The sequence below is a fragment of the Myiozetetes cayanensis genome, unplaced genomic scaffold (genome assembly GCF_022539395.1).
Source record: "Myiozetetes cayanensis isolate MyiCay16 unplaced genomic scaffold, myiCay2020 scf29, whole genome shotgun sequence".
In the NCBI taxonomy this organism is placed as follows: domain Eukaryota; kingdom Metazoa; phylum Chordata; class Aves; order Passeriformes; family Tyrannidae; genus Myiozetetes; species Myiozetetes cayanensis.
In genome coordinates, this window is record NW_026087510.1 from 4,093,783 (window position 1) to 4,112,982 (window position 19,200).

The 19,200-nt window shown below is 45.5% G+C and overlaps 1 long non-coding RNA gene across 1 annotated transcript in view; it reads left to right on the forward strand.

The window, feature by feature from the left end:
* Window positions 1-799: 799 nt before the first annotated feature.
* The window catches only part of LOC126644060 (uncharacterized), a 32,668-nt gene continuing 14,267 nt past the window's right edge, over window positions 800-19,200 (forward strand). The window contains exons 1-2 of the long non-coding RNA XR_007629850.1: window positions 800-1,003; window positions 4,558-4,614. This is a non-coding gene — a long non-coding RNA (uncharacterized LOC126644060). The remainder of the gene's footprint in view (window positions 1,004-4,557; window positions 4,615-19,200) is intronic.

A 19,200-nucleotide genomic window follows, 5' to 3' on the forward strand; every position in this document is an offset into this window, starting at 1 on the left:
AGAATTGCTTTTTTTCCTCGGCGGCTCCCGTGAGTTTGGGGAGGAGGGGGGTTCCAAGGCTGGGGCGCAGCAAGAGTGTAAATTGCAAATTGAAGTGCCAAAACCAGTCTGGCCTGTGCAGGTCACCGGAGTAGACACAGCTCTTGCCTGAAAGCATTTGTAATCTAAAACCCTGTGCTATTCCCATTGGAGGTAATGACAAAACTCCATGTGATTGCAAACGGAACAGGATTAGACCTTAACTAAATAAAAGGAGCTTTTTTTTTTTTGCCTTTTTTTTTTTTTTTGTCACCAGATACTCCTTACCCACGACACATTCAAACAGCTTTTGTTCAGGGATCTTAACAACCGAATTTAGTCTGGAAAAAAAACTTCTTTCCTCACTTTAAAAGCAGGTTTGGAAAGGCAAGATTTGAAAAGAGAATTCCCATCTGTTATTGGAGCATTTAATCATTCTTTAAAAGCCAGCAGAGTTTTATTTTCTCTGGGGAGTGAGTAGCATTAGCTGAGGCATAAAGCAAACTACACCAAGTGTAGAAAAAACTCACCCTGATGTCCTGTTTGACAAACTGACCTGCGGGTCACAACCTGAGTTTATTGATCTGTGGGGCCTTGTCTGGGTGTCGGGCATGTTTTCTGGACTTTGGTTTCAGCTGCATTCCTGACTTCTGAAAGAGTAGGGGGTGTGGATTTCTACTAGGAGTAACCACTGGGAAGGAAGTAATGTTCATTAAGTGTGCAGGCAGTGCAGGACTAAGCATGCTCAGTGCAAAAGCTTTTTCTCCTTTGCCTGTCAAGCCCCAGGTTTGAACTCATTCCAGAATGCCGGATTTACTTTTCTTCACCAAGAAGCAGTACCTGGCCGGGCTGCATTTTCCCTTCCCTCCCCAGAAGACTGGAAACAATATTCTTTTGATGCCAGTAACGTGCCTGCCTGCAAGTGGGAATCTTGCCCTGGAGAAGGAGACAAACTTTGGGTACCTGTGAAATGAAGACTCCTTAGGTCAGTAAGAGGCTCAGAGGAACTTTGCGAGCAGCTCTCGGCTTTTTTAACCACGGCTTTTTGTCCCTGCTCTCCTCTCTCCCTTCCCATCCCCAGCAGGGCTGAACTTTTCCCCCAAAAGTTTAGCAGCTTTCTGGTTGTTCGTTCTCTGTGCTAAGGTAAAACTTGGTTTAAGTGAAACCAGCCTGAGATTGCTGGGAGCTGAGCTCTTTAAAAACCGGAGTTGCTTTTATTTTCTTTACTTTTTTCCCTCCTTCTTTTTCTTTTCTTTCTCCTTTTTTTTTTTTTTTTTAGTGGTTCCTATAAGTGCAATGCTGTGCTTCCAGCTTGTGTTTGAAAAGTCTGTTCCCCCTTCTCTCCCCGCCCTCTCCCTTAGAGCTGAAAATGAGACTCGTTCTTGAATAATAAACTGTATGTTATCAAGCAAATCTTGTGGCTTGTTCATGTGATCGTTTCCAGCCCCAGCATCGATGTGTTTTTTTGGTGTTTCTTTTTTTTTTGCCTTTTAATGCCTTTCCAGTCCTTTCTGGAAAATGAATTGCAAAAGCCTTAGCAGAGAGGTGAGAGAAAGCAATTTTACTTGATAACTAAATTTTACTTGATGACTAAATTTTTAAGCTTTTAAATTTTTAAGTGCTCTCTGCTTTGGGGGGTTTAAAAGCATATTTAGAACTCCTATCTCTCGAGGATTTAAAATATTCCCAACCTTGAAGTGGGGAAGGAAAATAATTTTTTTCTTTTTTTTTTTGAGACTTTGTGCTGCCTAATGGAGATTTTTCTGAACACAGGCCAAATGGTCAAGAAACAAAATGCCCACTTGAATAAGAAGTGAAATGGACTCAAATAATTAGAAAACTGCCTGTAGTTAATGATTGTTTGAAGTAGGTCAGAAACATTTGGCAGCTTCTGGTGTTAAATTTTGTCCTCTGCTATACTTTGGGATGGTTATGTTGTTTATCAGAAGTTAGGATTGAAGTTTGTGTGTGTGAGGAGCAGATAGAGCCTCTGATATTTGAATTATATGAACTTTAGAAACTGGAGATAACTGAAGAAATAACTTCAATGTGTGCAAACGTAAAATCCCTGTGTGTGACAGCTTTATATTTGTATTTATTATTTGCTTGTTGTGAAGTGGAAGTTGACAAAGGATCTCAGTAGGGGAAAAAGGGGTAGCAGGTTAGTCCTGATTCATCCTCAGAGGGTTAGGAGTGCAGAATATCTCTGCAAAACTACACCAGTGGTGCTGCTGCTCAGCCCTCTCAGCTGGAAACTCTGCAGAAAAACCCCCTCAGCTTCTCCTCTTTGCCAAGGAGGACAGAGAAGGGAGTGGGTTTTGTTGGATCTCGGGGTGGATCCCACTGGGATTGCCTGCCCCGTGTCCGTGGAGGGATGAGGAGCAGCCAGGCCAAGCAGGAGGAATCTGCAAACACCCAAAGCTGGAGCTCTCTGATCTTTCCCCACCTTTATCCCCTGAGATCCAAGGAAGCTGTTGATGAGGGAAGGCTGGGAAATACCTTTGTGTTTTTTCCTCCTCTTTGATTTAGGAACCTGGTGGGGGTTGTGGTGGGGCAGATGGACACGGTGTGACCACAGGGGTCTGTCCCCTCTGTGCCTCCCATACCTCCATTTCCTTGGCTGGGAGATGGGGAAGGTCTTTTGTGAGGCACTTTGCTTATTTAGAGAAGATAAAAAATGCCTTGTACTTACAGAGAAGTGATAAATCCAGGCTGGAAAACTGCACATCCTCACTTGAGTTTTGAACATTAACTTTTGGAGCTTCCCCAGGTCCCCTCAGGGGGTTTCTCCTTGATCCAGAGGCAGTGGAAAGGCAAAGTATTGTCCTTCTCCAGGCACGAGCAACGTGGCCTCCCCCATTGTTCATTTGCAGGTATCCACGCTGGATGAATCCAGCTCTGTGCAAATCCACTTCACGTGCAAAAAATAAGAATCAGGGGCAGGAAATGTTTTGGGATTGTTTCATTTCCCCTCCTAGGGTTGAGATTTCACAATTTACAGGCTCGCAGAAGTTAGAGGTGGAAAACAGCTCTTAGTCCATGGAGCCCAGACTTTATACCCACCCTACCTGTGATGCACAATAGTCATGTCCATTAAATAAATATCAGTCAGATTTGGGCCAATAAACTATTTAGCCTCATGCCCATCTTTATTTTCATCCTTTTATATTTATATAATCCTCGTATCTCTGTATTTATCTATACATAGATATCTTCCTTCACCTTCTCAGATATTCCCAAGGCAAGTCTACTCCTGTTCCATGGTTGGATTTAAATCCTTCTGTATTTTTAAAACAAGAGAGGGGAATTCCATAGTTCCTGGAAAGGTCCAAGTCTTTCTAGGCTTTCATTTACCTCCAGAGTGGAGCAAGCCATGGCAAACGTGTGTAGCTTGTTTTCTCTCTTTCATCTGTGTGCTCAATCCTGGTTGTTTGAACAATTTAAATGGGGAAAAGTTTAAAAATGTGTGTCTCCCAAGTTCCATGTGTGATTTTTTGCTCTTTGAGATGGAGCTCTGAGTTCTGAAACCGGCCCTAATCAATAGGCAGAGGTGAGATTGGAATGGGAGAAGCAGGAGGTGAGGAATGGGTTGTATCCCATCACCTGGAGCCACCTTTGCTGTGAGGCTGTTCCTGCCCTGGGATGTGGCAGAGCAGGAGCTCAGTGGGTTTTTGGAACACTTCATCCAGGCAGCTTCCTTGTTTCAGTGCTTACACATCTTTTTATTTTTTGAAAATGATTGCTCAGAGCGTTTGGAGTATCAGGATGTCAAGATCCATCTGAAACACTTCGGTTAAGTCCCTGGGAAAAGGGATCTAGCTGGTACAGCCCCCACATGGGTGTATCTCTAATGGGTCATTCCTGACCTACAGATGCTAAATGTGATCTGTGCAGATAAAGTCCCCCTGGTGATCGTTGGAATGTCCTCCAAAACTGGGCAGGGAAGTGTAAAACAGGCAGGGGATGATTTATTTTGGAGAGAGCTGGGCTGGATGACATTGAATGCACTCGTGTCAGAATGCCCAACTGGATTATTTCGTGTCTGGCACGTGGAAGTGCAAGGCAAAAACTGATAATGGTACCTCAGGCTGGATTTTAGGGTATCACAGGCAGCAATGTGCATTATCACCCCGGGCTTTTGTCCTTGGGAAGAGCCAAGGAACAGCAGGGCAAGTCACTGCAGGCTGTTCTGTCTAATGTTTGACCAGGATCATGTGCCTGAAAACACTCCTGGGAAACATCTTGAATGTGTCTCTCTGCCCGTTTGCCCCGTCCCCAAGACTAGCACACGGAATTACTTGCAGGGAATGAGCCATGTAGGAGCTGGAAGCCTGTGGTCTGCCTAAAATCATCTTTACAAGTTGATTGTAAGACACTTTCCCTCAAAGGTGTTGACTTTGCCCTAATTTTTTCCCAAAAGCAGAGAGCTGCTGCAGGTATTGCTGCATCATTTGAGGCGTGGGACAGTGACTGTGAGCAAACAACAACCCTGTAGTGCAGCACTGGTATTAATGGTGAATTCCTCCATTTATTTTACAGGTAGCAGAGGAAAAGAAAGCAATTCTATTTCCCACATTGCTCACAGACTCCACAAATGTAAGTACAAATACAGACATTTTACCACAGGTGGAAGTGTGAGTCCAATGATGAAAGCACAATACAGATACGAACCTTGTGTGGGTTTTAAAACAATCAAACAAACAAACAAGGAGGTCAGGGGAAAGTTACTGATTTGACATTTTCTTGCTGGCTTTGCAGAAAATCAGGGTTCATTTGGGTTTTAGATCCTGCTGCTTTTGGGCCAAACTTGTCTCTGGAGAAAGTCTGGGAGGGACAGAAGAGGAGAAAGGCTTTTCAGCTCTGTCTGTTGAGAAACCTCCTGGGTAGCAATTTCAAAAACTCCTGCGGGACTGAGAAGTTTAACTCCTATTTTTAGAAGTGTTGGGGGAGCTTAAATCAGGCTTTAAAGCTTTTAGGAACCTGGAAACTCAGGTAGGAACCCTGTGGGATCTGTGAAGTGTCTGAACAGGTTATGTGCCTCACTTTGAGAGTTAATACTTAACTCACCATGGGGACATTTAGTAAAAACCACTCGACTCCTGCATGAATCTTCATATATCCATATCCTTATAAATCTTCTATCTCCTCCTTTCAGAGGAACTGGGATTCATAAATGCTAAAACCCGAGTTTAAGGTTCTCAGTGGATGTAAGTGATTTTTGAATATATTATCCACTGCATTTAAAATCACAAGTGGAAGTAATGAAAGCAACACATACATTGATGTCTGTTGGTGCCTCCTGGACTTGTTTCTGAGTTCACTGAAGTTCAGGGGATTTTTTTTTTTTTTTTTGCTTTGAGGCTGCAAAATTCGAGCTGAAGTTTAGTGCAGGTTCTGCTCCCTGTAAAAAGTTTTTAGAGTTGCAACCTGGGCCAGAGTTCAGCATCTGGGTCTCCTTCCCGGGCAGGGGTGCAAAGAAACAGAATTTTCTGCATCGATATGCAAATTCCCCATAGAAATGGGGCTTTTCTGAGTCGCCTCTCGGGGTTCAGGTGGTTGAAAAAACGAGCTTTGTGTTCCCAAGGCAGCAGGGACTGGGGTTTCTCCAAAGTGCCTTTGTCTGGGGATATGTAAAGCCATCAATGCGTCATTCTTTCTGCTTCAGCTGTTAGAGACTCCCATCTTCTCTATTGATTTTACCCAGAATTCTTCCTGCCCTTGAAGGTGTGACCTGTACCTCAGGCTAATTTATTTCTGTCATGGCTGCAGCATATTTTAGAGGGCAGAGGGGGTAGGAGAGAGAACAATGAATTCAACATGGAATATAAATCCCAAGTCTGTAGCCTTCAGACATTCCAGTACATCCCCTGCTCCATTCTCCCATTTGGCATTCTGCACGGTCTTGGATTAAAAAGGGGGGAAAAAAAAAAAGGCAGGCATTTGTATAACTAATCAGGTGAGCCATTCTGGGTAATCCCTTTGGTCACACACCCTGCCATGTATATTAAAATTTGCTGGGCTTCTAAACCATTTACAGCGAGGTCCCAGTTTGAGAGCCGGGCTGCAAAGTCTCACCTTGATGGCCTGGAAGGGTCTTGGACCTGAGCACTGAAAATTTGTCTTGTGGAATGTTGGGTGGACAAAGGCTTCAGTTTTGTGCTGAGAGCTCATGTTGGGCTGTAGTGGTGAGCAGGGTGATGGATTATTTTTCTCTTATTTAATTTTCTCTTTTGTTGTGTCCCATATTCTTTCCTGCTCAGTTTTTAGAGATTTAAATATAAACTTAGATGATGTGTAAAGCACAGAAGTTTAAGCTCCACAAATGCTGAGCTTAAGCACCTGGCCCCTCTCATTATTCCACTGAACTCAGTGGGGTTTGCTCTCATGACCTTTCCCTCCTGCCCCAGGATTTCCCTGGGGAAAATCCAAGTTGCTTCCATGTTCCCCTGGAGAAATGGGATGGCCTGGGCTGTGCAGAACTGTGCTGGAAAACTTGGTTGGACTGGTCCAGTGCCCTTGGGGTGCACTGGGATAGCTGGTGTGGTGTTTTATGGACTCCCTCCTCCCACCTAGCCTGGGTTTTGGATGAAAATGGAGGCACAAAAAGTTGTAAACCCTGGATCACCAATGGGATGGTGGTGATGTTATCAGGGTTGGGGCTGGTTGAGTTCTGCAGCAGAGCAGAGACAGCTTTAAGGAGTTCACAAAAAGCAAAGTCACTGCTTTTCCTTGGGAATTTAGGGCTCATTCTTCAGGACTGTTGACCCAGGAGTACCTGGGCTGGGGTTACTGCTGTGGGTCAGGGCAGAGAGGCTGGGAAGGTCAGGCTTCAGAGGGATGCACAGAGCTCTGGGCCTGAAGTGTGAGACATTTCCAGGTGATTTGCTGGGAGCTGCTGCCACAGAAAGCAGCTAAATTAGCCTGGGATGACTGAGTCTAGTGAAACTTCAACCAGTCTGCCCTGAATTCAGAGTTTATAGTTAAATCTTGTTACTTGCCGTGTGATTTGGGTTCCGAGTGGGTTTGTGTTGCACAGCCATGAATGTTTGTTTTCCTTCCCCCAAATATTTTGTGCAGGGAATCACTCACAGACCTTTCTGTAGAGGGGACAGGTGGAACAGAAGGTATCAATTCGGGGTAGAAATCAGAATAAAAACAAGGTTTATGATTTCTTCAAGGGGCAAAGAGATGTTGCACCATAGGAAATTAAATGGTCCCTTGGTACCTTTTCCCACCTCCACTTTCTTCATTGTGGCAAAGATACATAAATATAATATAAATATATATACGTATGTGACCTCCACCAAGATGCTGGTTGTTCTCAGGGAACAAAGCAGCCAGGGCTGGGCATTCAAGCATGCAGTCTCCTTGTATCTTGGCATCTTTGTGTTTATGGGTCTCACTCTTTTCACTTTGCCCCCCAGTAGCAATAAAGTCAAACAAGATCTGGTCTTTTCAGAGCACTGCCACTCTCCTAAAACAGATGGAGGGAGGGAAGGAAGGGAAGGCAGTTCCAGCACAGGAAAGACCCTGTGCTTCTGTACATTATTTTTGGGACCTCCAAGGAAAACCTGAAGGAGAGGGGGAGAAATGCCAACATTTGACTGATACCCGGTGCCAGCTCCCCTTGTGATTCAGCACCTCACCTTGGGATCCAATTTATCTCTCTCTGATAACACTAATTCTGACTAGAAACCACCTCATGGGGGTTTTTTTGGGAGCATATCACTGGAGAAGAGTTTCCCAAAACATCATTTGCGTGATTTTTCCATGAGGGTCACATTTTTAGTTGAAATGAGAAAATATTGGGTAGTTTATAACTGAAGTTCTTGGTGTTTCTTCCACTCTTGTGTCGCCACTCCCAAAATGCTTTTGTGTGCTTTAGGTATAAATTGATGTGAGCAGCTTGGTGACCTTTGTGCATCCCTGTATTTTTTTTTTTTGTGTGTGTGTATCCCTGTGTGTTTTGTGCATGAAATGCAGGTTTTGGCAGAGCTCTTCAGCTCTCAGTGCAGAGGGTGCTGTGGGACAGCACGAAGGTTCCTGCTGTGGCCACTTTGGCTCCCTCTGAGTCTCAGTTTCACCTTCACATCATTATGGCCTCCCATTTAATTTGCCTTTTCTCCCTGCCATGTGGGATGGCACCCACTGGATGGGTTTGGAAATTCAGGAGGAAAAACCAGAACAATTAAAATCGCCCTCAACACAGCCCAGGTGCCCTCCTGAGGAGCTGCTGGGCTTGGGTTTCCTTTAGACCCCTCAGAGCCATCAGCATGTCTGAATCCAGCTCACATTTGCTCCATGTCCTGTTGCTGTCCCAGAAGTCTTGTGATTTCTCATCCTTTGCTGTCTGTCCCACAAAGGTATTTGTGTGCTCCCTTTAAACCCCCAGGGGCAGCCACGTGTCAGTGATGGCAGATAAGATGCATTAAGGTGTAGAGGGAGACTCTTAGGAGTGAAAAGCATTCCAGTAATGCAGCTGAGAGGTTATTATTTAATATCTCATAAACTAAAAACATCTCTCAAGTTTTCTAGGGTGGAAACGGAGAACTACCCAAGGCTGGGTCCCAGAGAGAGGGTTGCAAAATAATTTAATATATGAGATGGCCTCTCACGTGCCCCCCAGATGTACAATCCCATATGTCTGTTCTGTTAGGCTGATTATGGAATACATGCATTTATAGCTCAGAGCAAAGGGAGGATTGATTTCTTTCTGGAGTGGTGTGGATGTCGCTGTGTTCGAGATAATTGGACATTGGAACTGAGCTGAAAGGGAGCATTATTGCACGTCGAGATGTAAAGAACTATGGGCTTGTCTACACTGGGATGGGCAGAAGTTAATTCATATTAAACTCGTGATGAATGGATAAAATGCATTAAACTGCACTGAGCCCCTTTGTGGTCGCTCTTGCTCATGGTGGAAAGTGATTTTTGTTTAAGTTTGACTCGCTTCCAAACTAAATTTAGTGAAAGCTAATTCAGGCCACTTTGATTGTGAAGTGAACCATCTAAACAGGCACTTAAATAGTGCTCAACTAACTTACCTGAAAAATTAACATGGTTTGATTATTCTGAGTGCTCTGGTGTAGGCATTCTGTGCTCTGTCCACTTTTCATTTTATCATTCACTCCTGGTAGTATTTGGATTTTTTGCCTTTCAGACTGAGCTCCAAGATAACGTGCTAATTTCAGCTTTCATAAAATAAAAAAGGCATGACTTGTTGCAGAGAGAACATCTTGGAGAATGTTAGCCCCAAAGGTGTCAATGTGTGACTTCAAGTAATTTTAGACTAATTTTCAAGGTGTACTTTTGAAAGTTCAGGTTTGTTAACGCTGGAGATGATTCTGTATCCTGGGGGGGAGTGATGGATATTGAATATTAGTCGGTGTCATAACTGGAAATCTGAACTCTGTAAAGCTGAGCTGAGGGCTTAGCACTGAATTATTCCATACAAAGAGAGAAAACAGCTTGGCTGAGGGATATCCCTGGGATGAAATTCGGCTGTGTGTGGTTTTGGACTTACAGAATCATGGCATGATTTGGGTCGGAAGGGACGTTGAAGATTATCCCATTCCACCCCCTGCCATGAGCAGGGACATCTTCCACCAGCCCAGGTTGCTCCAAGCCTCATCCAGCCTGGCCTTGGACACTTGCAGGGGTGGGGCAACCTGTCCAAGTCCAGCTGAAACTCCTAAACATGAGCACACACAGGGAATTCAGGTCAGTGCATTTGGAATCTCAGCCTAAATGCAAAAATCTGGGTCAGGCTATATGGCTTAATGTGTAAACAAGCTCAGTTCCACTCAGAGCACAGGTTTGGGGCTGCAGAGAGCAGGTGAGATGTAGCCATGAACACTTACCCTGAGCTTTAGAGGCAGCCTGGGCCCCTCGAACCCAACTCACAGGTGACAGCACAGACTGAAGGCACCCAGGACATGGTGATGAGAGTTCCTTGGTTCCTTAAACCACAGAAGTGTGTAAACCTATGTGACTGACACCTAAAATGTTGCTATTACTCTGTTTAGAGGTGGAGGTGTTTGACAGACCTGTGCTGGGTGGAGGCATAATAATTTTATATAGATTGGGACCAAGGAAAACGGGAGCCTGTTGGGTTTCATTTCCACTTGTGTTGCTGGATTCCTCTGTAAGCTTGAGGGGCAAGTAATTTAAGAGCTCTGTGTGTCTCAGTTTCCTCACCTGTCAGTTGGGGGAATTACTTCACAGGGGACTGGAAGTATCATTATAATGATACTTGCAATAAGCTTTCATATGCTGGGTAGAAGAGTGGGAGCGTTAACTTGTACAAGAGAAAAAGAAAAAAGTAGGTTAGCCTGTCTGAGCTTGTCATGCTTCTCCTGTGTCAGCAAACTCAGGGAGACAAGAGAAAGGAGAGGAAGAGAGATCAAAAGAATACATTAAATTAAAAAGTAAACAGAGAAAGTTAAACTCAAAGCAGCGAGGAAGGAGTTGCACGGGGCCTGTTCTGGGCTTGGCTGCGTTAACCTCCCTTCCCCGTCCTGTGCCAGGGTCTTTGTCATCAACAACCTGCCTCCAAAATTCACCAGGCAGCTCCTGTGCCCTCCCTTTGGGGACTCCCTGAAGCCCAGGCTGCACCTGGAGCAGCTAATGCTGGATTTTAACACTGAGCTTGGACTAACGCAAGGCTAACGTTGGACCTTCCGTGTCCTGCCGTCTCCCCCAGACACGAGAGAGTTAATTTACCTCTCAGTGGTGCTCCTCTGAAGGCTGCTGCAGCCACACAAAGCAGCAGTGCTGGGAAACAGCTTTCAGAGCCTGGTTTTCTCCCCTCCCCTCTTTGTTGGGGTGGGAGCAAGAAGTGTCTGTGCGGGTCGGCCGTTTCCTCTGGGCTTTGTCAACACGTCTGCCCCGGGCTGGGCTAGGCTGGGCTGGGCTGGCTGCACAAATGCTCCCCTCAGCTGCCAAGGGAACCAGGCAGCTCTGCCTTGAGTGTGTCAGACCAGGCTGGACAGGGTTTGGAGCAACCTGCTCTAGGGAAAAAGCATCCCTGTTTGTGGCAACGTGTCAGAACTGGAAGCTCTTTAAGGTCCCTTCCAACCCGAACCGTCCCGTGATTCTGTAGTTTTGAGCTCTGCTCGTGTTCTGTTGAGTTTAATCTGTTCTGTCTGCTCGTGAAATAGGCCAAGGAATCTTTATATGCACATCTCTAATATGGTAAATTTTCCATATAAAGCAGGCTGAGAAGAACAAAAAGCACATGGGGGAAGATTCCTGACAGTCGATATCTGAAGGGTTAGTTACATTTTTACAGAATTATAGGTCAAACACTAGGCTGCCAAAAGCAATCATACCAGCTGTAATCTTCTTTAACTGTATCCAGTCAGAAAAGATGAAAAATTGTTTTTCTGCCTTTGAAGAATGGAAATATCTTTTCCCATATCCACTCTGACCTGTTTTACTGTAACAGATTCTGGATCCACTCAGCTAAACCATCATAAGCAGAGTGTGATGGAAACAAATTGCACCACAAAGCTTATCCTAAAACTCTGCCTTTTGCACCTTCAGCAGCTGGGTAGTTTTTTTTGAAGAAAAAGTGCTCGATTTGCATCCTAAGCCTCCTCCATCTGCCTTATCTGTGGCAAAGCTGGGCTACTTGGAACCGTGGGCCGTGCTGTAATAATCTTATTTTTACACATGGCAGGACTGTTTTATTGTGTGTCATCCGAAACTCAGCCTTCCTTTTTGGAAAGCCACAAAGCGACCACGAGGCTTCCTTTGAGGTGCCCCCCCCTAGAACAGGGAGTTTTCCAACGGCCTGGGGAGGAAATGAGAGGGGTTAGAAGGGGGTAGAAGCCTCCTGGAAGACAAGAGGGGGAGATGGAATCTCTGCCCCAGCCAGCTGAGCTGAGAAAACACCTGTGGTGGGGGAACACAAGGCAGAGCAGCCCCTGGAGGTGTGGAGGGCAGGACCTGAGGCACAGACATGTGACCTGCAAAATCCTGCAGGGTAGGGCAGAGGAGGAACATCCAGCTTCATTTTTTGATTCCATTCATTATAGTCTGCTTAGCTGGTTGATGGTCAGTGATGCCATAAAACAGAGGCCACCTCTGGTATTTTACAGACTTCTGCTTGTTTTCATGGTTCCCTGATTGTCCTGTGTATCTGCTGACCTTCTGTGCCATCCTCTGAGGGTGTCAGACCATTGACAGTTGAGCAACCTGGTTCTTGTTCCTCTTAAAGGACTTCCCCCCTTTCCTCCCTGTGCTTTTGTGCAAGCCAAACAGCAGCCACTCTCCATTTTCCTAGTGGTACCTAAGCAGTAAGGAAGGCTGGCCACTGGCCAATTCATTTAAACCTCTAGAATAATAGTTTGCTCTCTAATGAATAGTCTGGCTTTAAATCTCTCCATTCAATCGTGGTGGCACTCCTGAAGTTGACAGGTACTTATGAGACACTGAGGAAAGGTCATTTGTTGGGTGTTACTTTCATTGATTTGTCCAGAGAACCTTCTAGTCATTCCTCTCAGCTCTTCAAAGGCAATAAAACGAGACAAAAACCAGGCAGAAAATTCATTCATTTGCTCATATTTGTTTCAGAAGTCACAAACAACCCATTTCAAGGAAGCACTTTTCTATTTTCTGGTGGATATCACAGGATTCAGCTTCACAGTTGGCATCCTCCTTTTGTGACCAAGGAAACTGAGGCAGGGAGGGAGGGGAGGACTTGGGCAGAACATCAGCTCCAGGTGCTAATCCTGGGCTGGAATTTGGGTGCTGCTCAGGACTGGCTTGCAGAGAGCTGGAGCAACGCTGCTGTAACTGGATTTATTGCTTACTTCATCCTCCTTCCCCTGTACCCATAAATCAAGTGCTACCACTTTCTTCCTGAAGCTGGAACTTAATGAACCTAAAAGCAATCTGAGGAAGTAGCACAAAAACTGGCTGTGCTAAAGCCCTGTTCCATTTACAAGGGAAAACCAAGAGCATTGGCAAAGTTAATTCTGCTGTAACTTTAATTTACTTTACGCAGGACTTGCCAGTCTTATATTTCAAGAACTGGATTCTTGATGCCCAGCAGAATAAACTTAGGAGTGACTTGGACATCTCTTAAACCTTGCAGGAAGGAATGGCTGCTCTCTGGGTTAGTGGTTGGACTCCATGGCCTTTTCCAGCCTTGATGATTCTATCATTTTATCTGCTTGCAGTGGACAAGAATGGGCTTTGGACTTCATTCTGAATTTTCCTTTGTGAACTTAGGTGGTTGGAGGAGCTAAATGTGATCAGTGTTTGTGCAGGACCTCCCAAAATGCTTTAAGGGAAGAGTAGAAACCTGCTCGTGGATGTGGAGCTCCAGCCACGAGTCACTGGAATTGCTCTTGGAAAGCTGAATGTGTGTGAGAAGAGGATGGAAAACTGTTAGAAATTAGGCCCAACAGCATTAAAAATGCGAGGCTGAGTGAAAGATCCTCTATCAGGACAGGTCACCAGAGCAGAGTCGTGGAGATGTGGGGATCAGCCTTGGCATGGGTGGCACAGGAGACGTGGAAATGGGGGTAGGAGAAGGGGACAGAAGGTTTTGGTGTTGCAGAATGAAAGCCAAAGTGAGAGGCAGTAGGAAGGTACCAGAAAAAGGGAGGGGTGTGTGGACCTGCAGGTGGGGCTGGGAAGTTTGAAGCTGAAGGATAATGCAAGGAGTGCTGTGGCCAGGGCAGAGCATGGCATGAACAGGAACACTGCCAGCTGCAGATAAGAGCAGAGCACGCCCCAGGTGAAGAGTTCTCAGCCCAGGGAAGTTATTAAGTGTCTGAATTCCTGGCCCCTGGCCTGAGGACATTGTTAAGAGAGGAATGAAGTCAAGCGTGGACCCCCACTATGACTTGGCTGAATGATATTTAATATTTAAGCCTTTAAAAGTGGAGGGAACTGTGTGGGAGCTCCTCTTAAAGAGGAAGGAGTCCCTGGTGATGGGCTGTGTGCATTCTGCATGACTTCTGTTCAAAATGAGCTTGCTCTGAAAAGAAACTTTGGAGAATTGATGCTTTTCAGTTATTCCCAAATCCTAATTACTCCTTGTCTCCCCTTTTTGCTTTGGTTTGGTTGCAGCCAAGGATGGCAGAGTTTGTGGCTCTTGGGTGATGCAGGGTGGAGCTGATCACAAGCAAAATAATACCTGGTTTGGTTTTTCCTGTAGCAGTTGTGCTTTCCAGAGGACAAAACATTCTGTGCTGTCCCTGTTGGACTGAGGGGAGTGGAGGGTTGGGGGGAAGGAAGGGACTCCTCCCCCAGCAAAATGATTGTGTAGACAAAAATGAAACCCAAGGTCTCCCTTTGATGGAGAGAAATTGGTCAGACTGGAACATTTTCTCCAGGGTTACAGCAGGGAAAATCTGGCTTAGAAATCTGGCCATTTTGCAGATCAGACTGTACCAGGAACTGAAGGTTATTTGGGAAGGCAACAAAGAGTTAGTCCAAAGATGACTGAAGTCACTGGAATTCTTTCCATGGGAGCAAATCTCTGTGTAACAGGGAAGATGACACTCAATGAACTGTTTCCAAACTCAGTCCTCAGGCTCTGCAATAAATAATAATAAATAAACACTGCCCTTCTTTCAGAGCATGGTCACCTGTTGGGTTTCCATATGGAAAATAGTCCATATTGGTGACAAGGAAGGGTAAGACTCTGTGATCCATATATACCCCAGAATTCTTTCCTAGGGTCAGTTGACTCCTGTTTGGAGCAGGAGGGAAGAGGAAAAAAAATGGAGGTGAGGGGGAATTGCAACAACAAAAGTGAAAAGAGAGAGGAAGCAGAAGTTTTTTTACTTCTCACCTGCTACAAATTACCCTGCAGCAGAAAGCAGGGAGGAGGAGGAGGAGGAGAGGAACAAAAGGCTTTTCTGAGGTGCCATGCACCGAGGTGGGAGCTCTGTGCTTCTCAGGAGTTTGGTTTCCCCAGACAGACACATCCTCTGGAAGGGCTGGGAAAGGGGCTCCCTCTCTCCCTAATGACACTCAGGCTTTGTCCCATGGCTGGTCAGCCTTTTGCTGGCAGGGTAATGTTACAGTTGTCCCAGAACTCGTTCCATATTGGCTTTTGATCCTGGGAGAAGGGGAAAAAGCTGGTCAATACGGTTCTCATTAGCCAAAAGAGCTGGGACATGCTGGAGTCATTAGTAGTTTGTTGATTGAGTTAACCGTGCAAGGAGGGCTGCGATTGATCATCTGCATTCTCATTAAATATGCCTCAGTCTAGGGGAGTTTGTTAGGGAGCTGCTTGGAAGACACCAGGAGTCTTGGTTTCAGCCAAGAGAACCGGTTTTAAAACGTCTCTGGGCTGAAAAGCTCCAAGGGTGTAATTAATATCAGAGATGGGACCGAGGTGTAACGTGAAAATAATCTTTCACTGAAGTGTTGCTGCTCAGGGTCGTGTTTCGGCTCGACACAGGGGCTGAAACTTGAATCCCAATCTAAACTTTGTTAGTGCTGCAACAGGGAAGTGGTGTGAGGGCCTGTGGCTGGAGGATTTCCACTTGGAACTGTCTAGTAGGTACTGGGAGGAAGGAAGCATTGCTGTGCCTCATTTAAAGATAATGAGCTAGAGCAAACCCCAACCAAAAGTCAAATTCACTTCATCTTTGCCCCGCTCATGAGCGAGTCAATAAGTTAAAAAGATCTATATGGAGAGAGGTGGTATAATTTCACTTTCAAGAACTGGGTGAACAGGAGTTGCTGAGGAGCGTTACCTTGAAAATATATCATGATCACTTTAAACCTTGTCTATGTCTTTCAGCTTTTGAAATGCTGAAGATCACATCTTGAGGGAATTTGTTAGAGCCTTTGAAGTATTTTTATGTTAGGCCCCTATGGCAGAAGATTGTACAGATCAAGAAAGTACCGGGTAGATTTATTCACAGAAAATGCATTTAAATTACCCAGCTATACGGGCTCACATTCTTCATTTATAGCCTGGTGTCTGGTCTCTGAAATCCTCCCAAGAATTGAGGTCATAGAATTCGAAAATGAGCTTCTGTACACCATACTTCTGGCCTTTGGGATGTAATGGAGTCTGCACCGTGTGGTAAATTGGACGGAATTCAGAGAAGAGCAACAAAAACAATTAAGGGAGGAGAGGAACTGACTTACATGGAAAGATTAAAGAGTTACAAATTTGTGGCTTGGTGGAGCAGAGGCTACTGCGAGTCATTGGAAGGTTCTGGAGGCAGGAATGCAGCTTCAAAATCCCTGCTCTTGTCTAAACCCGTTCGTGTGTTTGTTTTAAAGCAAAATCTTTTCGGAGCAATATCCTCATCTGGTGTGACTTAGAACAGCCCCAGTGAAAACAATGGAGCAGAGGGATCTGTGCCAAATTATACTGTCTAAAAATGCGGCCCCAGAGTTGCTTTAAAACTGGCACAGCAGGAGTGGAAGTGGTAGTTTAGGGAGGCAACTGGTGTTTTAACTCCTGCAAGGTAATTCCTGATCCATTTGGAATAGAAAGAGGTTAAATGCAGGTAACATGTGGACATCTTCCTTCTGTAGCACCTCTGCCTTGGTGGTGTCTGTTCTGGGGCAAAATGCTGGCAAAGCAGAGTTGGCAAAGCTTAAAATTTTGTTTAGGGCTTCAGCTGAATATTGGCAAAAGGATGGACTGAAAGGACACTTCCTTCACCTTGTTTTTCATGTGCTGTTGCAGAAATGCAGGCAGCTTTTGAGCCAGCAGAGAAAAGTGTAATCCAGTCCCAGAAAACGTGGGATGTTGCCATGAGAAGCACTGAGGAGCTGCAGGTGTAACCCACTCCTGGGTGTATATATACATATATATGTGCAGAGGAGCAGTCTATAAATACCCCAGCTACTCCGTGGAGTAGGTGTAGCAGCTCGTGTTTTCAGCCTCAGTTCTGTGCTTGCTGAGTTGATCGGGGTGGTGGCAGCTCTGCAGACACAAGGCAGGAATTGTTCCCAGTGGTCCACGGGGATTGAATTACAGTGAGGCTGAGCAATTAAACACGTGGGCTGACTCGGAGGGAAATTAAGTGTGAAGCCCATTGTGCTGAGAAACAGCCTCAGAAGGGAAGTGATGGAGGCCCTGTTGCTTGGGATGTGGTGCTTTTCCGAAGGATGGAGTGTTAATTGAAGCATCATGGCCAAATTTGAACGGGCGAGTTAATTTCTGGCTCCCTTGCCTGTGCTCCTTGTTCCAGCTGGGGAGGGAGTGATTCCATCCCGGGGCTGAAGCCTGGAGTGTCTTGGCTGCACTTGCAGAGAAGCTGCCACCTCTCACAGAAGGGATTGCTTTTATGGGCTGGGTGAAGCTGCCAGGGAGCAGAGGAAGGAGGTGGGAAGGTGGCAGCTACTGCATGGAAGTTGCTACAGATCCCAGTTTCCTTTGGAATTCATGTGTGACCTTCACTGAGGGACCAAACTTCTCAAACATCATTAGGACTAATTTTCAGTCTTGCCAGTGGTACCAAAAAGACAAAATCTCTGGGGAGAGTGTGCTGCCCATCCTGATTCCTCTGGGTCACAGTGAGCTGCCAGATACATCATCCCAGTGATATCCGGCTCCAGGGATGAAGAGAAACGAGAAGAAAACCCCACCCTCCCAAAATGAGTGTCTGGAAAACAGGGATTTTCGAGTGTGTGAACGAGACAGTCGCAGGAATACGGAATGTGGACCGGGGATGCCAGGGGAATTGTTTCCATAGAAACCCAACCATGGAGGCTCACATGGCTCCCCCATCTCAGACTTACAAATTCATATGATTAGCTTAATGGTCAGCATAATGGAGTGAAGAGAGGTGGGTGATGAGTAAAATTGGATCTGAGTTCGTTGCAGATGTGGGGGAGCCTCGTGCTGGAGTCCTGGGTGAGGGCAGGGTTGGGGATGGCTCATGTGCTGGGTGGATGTGACTCTGAGGTGCTGCAGTAAGTCAGGACCAGCTCCTGAGTACTCAGTGGCATCCTACTGGTGTCAAACAGAGGGAATCAGGTCTAATTTCCTTTAATTAATTTGAGGAAAAAAAAGGCCTGTGTTTGTTTCTTGGTGCATTGTTCTTCCACCTTTGTTGCCCAGTCCTTTTGCAGGGCAAAAAAAAAATCCTTTGCACGTAAATCAACAGCGTTCAGAAATGCCCCAGGAAATGCTGTTCTCAAATGTTCTCAGTGGAGGCACATGCCAGATTTTATGAGGGGCCCTGGGAGTCTGTTTTCTTCATCTGCTCGTGGAAACATCTCTTCTTGGAAAATCCAAGGTGTTTAGGGCTAATTTATGTTCCTCCAGCCCCTTCAAAGAAACCAGCACCTAAAAGTGGTGTGGTTTTTGTTGTGTTGGTTGGCTCCCCAGTGTGATGTGGATGATGGGCTTAAATTGGCTGAGATTTAACATTAGCAAAGGGCATTTAACTTTTGCTTTTAGGAAATGAGGCTGTTCTGGGCTTTTATGGGTGGCATTTCTAGGGTCTGGGTGTGCTCCCAGTGATCCCAGCTGAGGTTTTGGGAAGGTCAGCCAGGAATGACATAGCTGCAGATAGGCAAGGAAATCAAAGAGCTGCAGGGTCCCACCCAGGAGAGAGCAGAACCCCAGAGGCAGCTGGGCCAGAACTGAAACAGGATTAACAGGGAAAAGTATTTTCCCCCCTGAGTAGCCACCTCCTGACTTGCCAAAACAAGGAGAGAGAAAAGGTGCAGCCTGGCCCCAGTCCCTCTCTCTGAGCAAACATCCCCTCTGCCCTGACTGCTGTTGGAAGTAGAAGGTTGTTGGTTTACTGATGGTTTTCACCCATCAATTAGTGAGAAGTGCAGCTTGAACCAACTTTGTCAAGGCTTTTAATCTTGGGGAGACTTTTTGCTGAACTGCCTCTGCATAGGAAATGTAATTGGTTGCCAGCTCACACTTCCCTGACCCATTTCCAAGGCTATTTCATTTGATTGTGTTGGGTGATCTTCCTGAAATTATTTCTTGACTTTTATCTGAAATCCATTGATAATGGTTATTTAAGCTGTTTCTGTGCTAGCTGGTTGTTTTAATTTCAGGCAGTACATCGAGGAGTTTAAGTGTGTCTTAGTTATCATATTGATGGATCAGCCAAGCAAGGAACATTTGGAAGTTCACATATTCCTTTTCCCTGACCTGTGATAGTTGAAAGCTAAGCCTCTTGCATGCCATTAGCAGTTGGAACATCCATAAACATTTCTTGGTGTGTT